This window comes from Dermacentor andersoni, chromosome 8 (assembly GCF_023375885.2).
Source record: "Dermacentor andersoni chromosome 8, qqDerAnde1_hic_scaffold, whole genome shotgun sequence".
NCBI classification, from domain to species: domain Eukaryota; kingdom Metazoa; phylum Arthropoda; class Arachnida; order Ixodida; family Ixodidae; genus Dermacentor; species Dermacentor andersoni.
The window spans coordinates 145,564,459-145,572,789 of NC_092821.1; the positions used below are offsets into that span (position 1 = coordinate 145,564,459).

The 8,331-nt window shown below is 47.1% G+C and overlaps 1 long non-coding RNA gene across 1 annotated transcript in view; it reads right to left on the bottom strand.

Moving 5' to 3' along the window:
- LOC140213033 (uncharacterized) overlaps nt 1-8,331 on the bottom strand; it is an 8,535-nt gene extending 204 nt beyond the window's left edge. Inside the window, exons 1-3 of the long non-coding RNA XR_011889973.1 lie at nt 8,242-8,331; nt 5,578-5,763; nt 1 (exon numbers count right to left, since the gene is read on the bottom strand). The exon at nt 1 is cut by the window's left edge and continues 204 nt beyond it. This is a non-coding gene — a long non-coding RNA (uncharacterized lncRNA). The remainder of the gene's footprint in view (nt 2-5,577; nt 5,764-8,241) is intronic.

Genomic DNA, 8,331 nt, shown 5'->3' on the forward strand with positions numbered 1-8,331 from the left:
GCTGCAGACAGGCAAAAACATGACAGGCGAGCATTACTTATACTTAGTTAGGAAATCGCCCCACAAAATTCTGCCTAGAAGCAACTAGAATTGACCAGCAAGGGATGTGTCTGGATTCCGCGTTTCAACAAGGAGACCTGTATGTCAAGTCAACAACTGTTTGTGTGTATATTGTTACGTAGGAAGACGCAGACGAAAAGCTATGTACAAATATATTTACAAGGAAAATACGCTGCGCTTGGCCAAGAGGCAACAGCCCGCGCTAGCTTCTAATCGTCGTCGTCGTCTTCACACTGCTGGCCTTTCGTGATCGCGCATATTGTGCCGTAGCACTACCCCCGGCTGCAAAAGCGCCGTCCCGGAGCGACTAAAGATCGGACTCGGAAGCAGTGTAGTAGGCCTTGAGCCTACTGACGTGTACGACATCACTAGATGCCACAGGAGAGGACGAGGTTGAGGCCACAGGAGCAATTTCGTAAGTCACAGGCGTCACCTGGCGCAGCACGCGGTAGGGCCCTGTGTATCGCGAAAGGAGCTTCTCTGAAAGTCCGACGTGACGAGAGGGCGACCACAGGAGCACGAGCGCACCAGGTGAAAACTGTACGTCACGATGGCTGGCGTTGTACTGACACTGCTGAGTGGTCTGTGAGGCCGTCAGTCGAGCACGGGCAAGCTGGCGTGCATGGTCAGCGAGGGCGATGGCGTCGCGCGCATACTCGCTTGTTGAGACCGCAGCAGGAGGAAGTGCCGTGTCTAGGGGCAAGGTAGGTTCGCGACCGTACAGTAGATAAAAGGGAGAAAATCCGGCGGTGTCGTGCCGGGAAGAATTGTACGCAAATGTTACGTAAGGAAGGGCAATGTCCCAGTCGTCGTGGTCCTTGGAAACGTACTTGGCCAGCATATCGGTAAGAGTACGGTTTAACCGCTCTGTCAGGCCATTGGTTTGAGGATGGTATGAAGTAGTCAGTTTGTGTTGAATGGAGCAGGAACGCACAATGTCAGCGATAACTTTCGAGAGGAAGTTTCGACCACGGTCAGTAAGCAGCTGTCGCGGGGCGCCATGAAGCAAGATAATGTCACGCAAGAGAAAGTCCGCGACGTCAGTGGCGCAGCTGGTAGGGAGAGCCCGAGTGATAGCGTATCGGGTGGCGTAATCAGTCGCGACGGCTACCCATTTGTTCCCAGAAGATGACGTGGGAAAGGGACCGAGCAGGTCTAATCCAACACGAAAGAACGGTTCCACAGGGACGGTGATCGGCTGGAGATGACCGGCAGGTAGCACCTGAGGTGTCTTCCGACGCTGGCAGGGATCACAGGCAGCAACATAGCGTCGAACGGAGCGAGCGAGACCAGGCCAATAGAAGCGGCGGCGGACGCGGTCGTACGTGCGGGTTACCCCAAGATGTCCTGAAGTGGGTGCGTCATGCATCTCAAAGAGCACAGTCTGTCGTAGCTGTTTTGGCACGACAAGAAGAAGGTCAGAGCCGTCAGGGAGGAAGTTCCTTCGATACAGAATGCCACCCTGGAGGACATATCGGCGAACGGATGCGTCGGTAGGTGTAGAGCGCAGACGCTCGATAAGTGCTCGCAGCGATAGGTCTCGGTACTGCTCATCGGCGATGTTACCGAAGGCAGAGACAGAGAAAATGCCGTTGGCGCTACTACTGTCGGCGTCGTCAGGCTCGTCGACCGGGTAGCGAGACAGGCAGTCAGCGTCCTTGTGTAGTCGGCCAGATTTATAGGTGACAGTATACGAATATTCTTGGAGGCGTAAGGCCCAGCGACCAAGTCTTCCTGTAGGATCTTTCAGTGAGCATAACCAGCAAAGCGCGTGATGGTCTGTGACAACGGAAAAGGATCGGCCATATAAGTATGGGCGGAATTTCGCAACCGCCCAAACTAGGGCCAGACACTCACGCTCAGTGATGGAATAGTTGCGCTCCGCGGGTGAGAGGAGCCTGCTGGCGTAAGCGATAACACGGTCGTGGCCACGCTGGCGTTGTGCCAGTACTGCTCCAATTCCGTGACCGCTGGCATCAGTACGGACTTCGGTAGGCGCAGAAGGATCGAAATGGGCCAAAACGGGAGGCGTTGTGAGAATGTCGATTAGATGAGAGAATGCAGAGGCCTCGTTATCGCCCCACTGGAAAGGAGCGTCTTTTTTCAAAAGGTCGGTTAGTGGTCGTGCTATGGCGGCGAAATTTCTCACGAAACGGCGGAAGTACGAACAAAGGCCGATGAAGCTGCGCACATCCTTGACACACTTCGGAACAGGGAAGTGCGTAACAGCATGGATCTTGCCTGGGTCCGGTTGCACTCCGTTCGCGTCAACGAGATGTCCAAGGACGGTAATCTGGCGGCGGCCGAATTGGCACTTCGATGCGTTGAGTTGCAGACCGGCTCGCCGAAAAACGTCCAGGACTGCTGAGAGGCGCTCGAGGTGCGTAGCGAACGTTGGGGAGAATACGATAACGTCGTCCAAGTAGCACAGGCACGTGGACCATTTGAAACCGTGAAGAAGGGAGTCCATCATGCGTTCAAAAGTGGCAGGGGCGTTACATAGACCGAACGGCATCACTTTGAATTGATAAAGACCGTCGGGTGTGACAAAAGCAGTCTTCTCGCGGTCGAGATCGTCCACGGCAATCTGCCAGTAGCCGGAGCGAAGGTCAATAGAAGAGAAATAGCGAGCACCGTGGAGGCAGTCAAGGGCGTCATCAATCCGAGGTAGGGGATACACGTCCTTTTTGGTAACCCTGTTAAGGTGCCGATAATCCACGCAAAAGCGCCATGAGCCATCCTTCTTTTTGACCAGTACTACAGGTGACGCCCATGGACTATATGATGGTTCAATAATGTTCTTGGCAAGCATTTTGCGAACTTCTGCGTGAATAACTTGACGCTCAGCTGGTGACACTCGATACGGGCGGCGATGAATAGGAGGGGCATCGCCGGTATTAATGCGATGTTTGACAGCTGTAGTTTGGGCTAAAGGACGATCGTTAAAGTCAAAAATATCGTGGTAGGAAAACAGAACGCGGTAGAGTTCACGAGCGTGCTCGGAGGGCAAGTCGGGGGCAATCATTTTCCGTAAGTCAGCGATGGTACAATTTGCCGACTGCGATGGTAGAGGAGTATCGGATGAAGTGTCGTCTACTGCAATGGATGCTACTGAGTGATCCTCGAATGAACAAAGCTGGGCCAAAGACATCCCACGTGGCAGCACTTGTGTCGTCAAGCCAAAGTTGTATATATATATATATATATATATATATATAACGCGTATACAGCTGACTCACTCCCACCTAGAATGGGGAGGCTAACAAAGGGGCACACGGAGTAAGTAGAGGGGAATGGATATATTTAAAAAGGCGGGGGTAGTTGTGATAGTCAGAGAATCGGGAAGAGATTGTGCTGCTGCCTGTTCTTCCAGAAAGTAGGCATGACCATGGAGAACTCCTCTATAGAACCCCCCTCTATTCCTCTATAGGTACAGAATAACATTTTCCCAGAAACTCTTTCTTTCTTTTTACTGGTTTCGAGAAGTAAGTGCTTAAAGCCTGCAATAAAATGCATTTCCGTTCCAGTTAATGTTCCCGCACAGCGAACAAAAAAATGCAGTTCGGAAATCTGTCGACTGGAATCAGTGTTGCCAAATTGTGGGAAATTCTCAATGTTGTGGGGAAAGACGTTTTGTTTAGTTTCCAGATCTGGAGCATCCTTTCGTGCGGCGAGCTGGGTCGAAGGAATATTGCAAAACTGGCATTCCCTTGGGCTCACCTAAGGAACCTTACAGCACGCTTTCAGTCCATGACGCCGCAGAGAAATAGAACTAAACCTAGGTAGCAAATTTCACGAATACTAGTTTGGATAACCTTCGTTCAAGCGTTGGTGTGCTTCCGCGATAAGTTACCACTTCGGGAACTTCTCGGGTTTAGCGTCAGCGGCGTGTACTTGGCGTGCATAATAAAACTGAACATTGGGTCATACTTGTCTTCCTGAGCTAAGCGTGATGCGTATGGGTAGCAGAAAGTGTAACTTCATTTACGGATAATCAGGCTGGATTAAGATAATAAGTTCTTTAACTGCCGTAAAAATGTTGTAAGAGTCGTTGTTGATTGCACTTAATTTTTCGTTCACCACTGTTTTTACCTACTCCTGCAATAGCCCTCCTATGTGGCTGCAGCGTGTTCAAATAAAAAAAAGAATAAGAGGGTCGGAAAGGTGGAAGGCTCAAAGCAAGCGCTCGGCGTCGGGGGCTTAGTAAAGTGACGTGCGATGAAAGCATTTTAAAGCTCTTTAAATTTTGCTCATCACTGCCGCTAACGCAGGAGCTTATGCTGGAATCAATGTCGTATGTTTCACTCGTCGTGCGTAACTTCAGTTTCTCTTAGCTCAACTATGAAGAAAATATTTATAACTAAGGATGTTCTGAAAATGTGTTGTATATGCAGAAGCAAACATAAAATAAAGCAATTATCTTTTTTGAAGCTTTGAAACTTCTTGTAGGTAACTCTTTTCATGAGTAAAGTGCAGGGACAAAACCCGAAATTTTTTACTCGGTATGTGGCAAATTGCATAATAAAAGTGACTGACCGACGACACTGAAACCTCTACGTGTTTCCCTTCCTATTTACAGCAGTTGTTGCTCAAAACTGGCGCGAGAGACAGAGTTTCCAGAAAAATGTTACGCTTCAAATACTGTCTGCCTCCAATTACAACAAGCATCCTAAGAACATTAATCAGGAAGATAGCAAGTGAATATTTGTAACTGAGTATTCTGTTCGCGATTTACACGCGGAGTCAGATTCCGGCCATGGTTATAAAGTATGTTCAACAAAATTATTTATTTACCGCAGTAAAAGAACTCCGCCTCAAGTGCTTTTTTTTTCTTCAACTGCGGGTAATAGCTCAAAACAGACTTTTCCGTGTCGGTCCGCCTGCCTCCTTTGTTCCATCGTCGTTGTGAAATCGTTGTTATCATGTTGCTTTCGTCAGGCCATTTCTTTATGCTGAGCTTCGTACTCATCTTATGTCAAAGTGCTAAAGCAGTCGCTGTAATACTATGCAATTCCTGTGTTAGTTTTTTTTTTTTTTTTTTTTTTTTGTGCGGGATGCAGATTATCAGAGGCATCAGTACATGCAGTTAGAAGGCCACACCACGCATTATTTTATTAGAGGAAGAAAATAACCCTGAGTATCACAAAGAACAAGTTCTTTTGGGGAAAATGGCGAAGTCTGTGGTGAGGACCTGCTGCTATCACATAAACGAGTTCGGAGCTGCATCATCGCTCAAGTCGGCTAAAGCTTCAGGGTGTTCTCACATAGACAAAGCCCAGCAGACCACAGCTTCTTCCCACAATACTGTGGACTCTCTGCCTGACAATGAAACAGACAACTACAGCAAACAACAGTCGAACGCCATCGGCATAACACTGACGCCACGTTGCTTTCTTTTTTTTACACTTGTGGTTACGCTGTCATGCGTGCAAACGCATGTTTTAGGCTAAGGGCGGAGCTAATGCTCGGCACCTCTCAGCCCACTTCGGTATGCATGCTACCACCCCAAGTGCTCACCGATCCGTCCTGGTAGAGGGGCTGGAATCCCTGCTGCCTTCCATACGGGTTTCTCAGCCTTTGTGGAAGAAAACCCGCCATGGGTGTCATATAGACATTCCCCAAGTTGTCCGGCCCATATCCACCGCCAAGCTCATGAGTCCCACCAGCAACTTCTCCCGAGTAAGCCGCACCCTGCGAACCTTTCTATTTGGGACAGCCGGGTTAGTGCTCAGAAGGATGATTTCTATGAGTTGCCTTTCGTTTCGTATTCAGAAGAAAATTTCAAAAAAATGCCACCGGGAAGCAGAAGCCATCGGTGGTGCCACCGTTTGCCTGCGGATATATCATAGACTCTAACAAAATTTATTTTACAGTCCGCTTTGAGAGGTTATAGTTGTTTCGCAACGAAACCTAGAAATTTATGCACAGACAGCCAGTGGACTCAAGGTCTCGCTCTTTTTGTCGACGATTACCTAGAGACTTTCTGCGTGCAACGTGTTTGCAGGTATCTAGATTACGGCAGACTAATTGTCGAAAGAATACTTCTTAAGAACTGCTATCCGTAAGAAGACAGATAGAAAAAAAATTCATAGACGGTTGACTACTTTGCACCGGGGTTGGGGTATACGGGCATAAAGGATGAGGATAAAGAAAGCTGTCATGAAGAAGAAGTGTTACAACACACACAGTCAATGCTTTTAGGAGCGACTGGGGAATTTTTTTTTTTCAGTCTGTCCCGATGCTCTCAAAAAAACTCGATAGCGCTTTTAGAGCCACTCGGCGATGACGTTCATTAGAACCAGTGTCCAAGAATTCTGTTCATTCTTAAGCCTGTATACTTTTACATAAATGAATGCTAGTCTATATAAAAGACTGCAACGCAGTTTACCTGTAGAGAATGCACAGGCTATGTAAACTTCGTAGATTTTTTTGATGGTTTGTTGTTCTGACTTATCGCTGTTCATGTTATTGTGACAATGCGTCTGAAGATTGCACGCGCTATCAGAACACCTGGATATGACGCAAAATAACAAAAATAATAACGTTATAACACTTTTTATACATGTAAACGACTTGCCTACTAGCATACATTGTAAACTACGACTTTTCGCAGACGACTGCGTAGTTTACAACACTGTTAACTCCTCTGACGATGTTATTTGCCTACAGCGTGACCTCGATGCCATCTCGTCATGGTGCGAAAAATGGCACATGCCTCTCAACTTATCGAAATGCAAATCTATGTCTTTTACCCGAAAACGCAGTCCTTTTCAGTCCACTTATCGCATTAGCTCTGTCAACATCAGCGCCACTTCATCTTACAAGTACCTGGGTCTTATTTTGACGTCATCACTCTCTTGGATAACACATATCGAAACAATACGTCGCAAAGCTGCGCGCTCACTCGGGTATCTACAAAGAAATCTAAAGAAGGCATCCCCAGAGGTAAAGAAGTTGGCGTACTTGACATTTGTCCGTCCACAACTCGAATTTGCTTCTGCTGTCTGGCATCCATCTCAAGATTACCTAGCCGCATCATTGGAATCCGTTCAAAACCGAGCCGCCCGCTTCATCACTTCACATTATTCACGGTACACTAGTGTCACTTCTTTGAAGCAAACGATAGGTCTGCCAACACTGAAGTCTCGCCGCATCATATCACGTCTTTGCTTGCTGCACTCTTTTTTTTTTACAATCCACGCTCAAGGCACCACCTTCTTAAACCATCATTACGAACTTCCTCTCGCATAAGTCACAGCTCTGCCATAGCACGTTTACCCAGCCGCTCATCTGCCATGACCACTTCCTTCTTTCCTGGTGCAATCGTTTATTGGAATGCGCTCCCTGACAACTTCGTTACCTGTACTGACCGCAAAAAATTTCGTGAATACCTAACAAATCACTTTGAATAACTTTCTGTTCCCAGTGTACATCGTTCATGAACCCATCATAAACCTATCGGAATAGTCTATTCTTGTCAACCTTTCCACCTAGTCTTTTTCTTTTGTTTCTTTTATTGCGAATGTATTGCCGTGTTACTTCTTTCAATTCGAATTTTTTCTTTGATTGTTTAAAGTCGTACAAAATCAGCAACGTGATTTTTTTTATTTTATTTTTTGTTTTGTTTTGCAAGAAACCACTCTTACACGTGTTTGTATTGCCCCCCCCCCCCCCCCCTTGTGTTATGCCTTCGGGCCTTCAAGGTGATAATAAATAAATGAAATGAAATGAGATGATCTACTTATAACACATTTTCGTTCAACGTACTTATTATGCGTCAAATTTGTTTGAAACAAAAGGACCTATAAGAAAAACATGAGCTGCTTTCTTTCCGATGGTGTCATCTTGCAGTGCCGCAACGGTTCCGTCTCCTTTCTTTTTCGTTAACACAACGTGGACTTCTGAACTCGCTGAGTTTTTCCGAGTATAGAGCATCTCAAACAGTGAATCTCGCTTAGGTGCACCGCTAACATTGGTGGAGTCAATAAACCACATCGCAAGTTCACAATTTTCCGCGTGTTTCGGTGGGGCATGCTTTCAAGGCTGCCAGAAGTGCTATACGTTTAGAGCACCAACCATTTGAGCGCATTAGACTACATTGCGTCTCACAGATTATAGAAAACTTGGAACATCGCAGGCCAGGCTATTACTAGCGGGATTTCAGCTCTGCTCAAGACTTACCACGCCAAAATTACGGGCGAATGTCACTGCTGGCACCACGGCAATAAAAAAGGCCACGTATAGAATTGCCGGTACATTCATGTTCCTGAC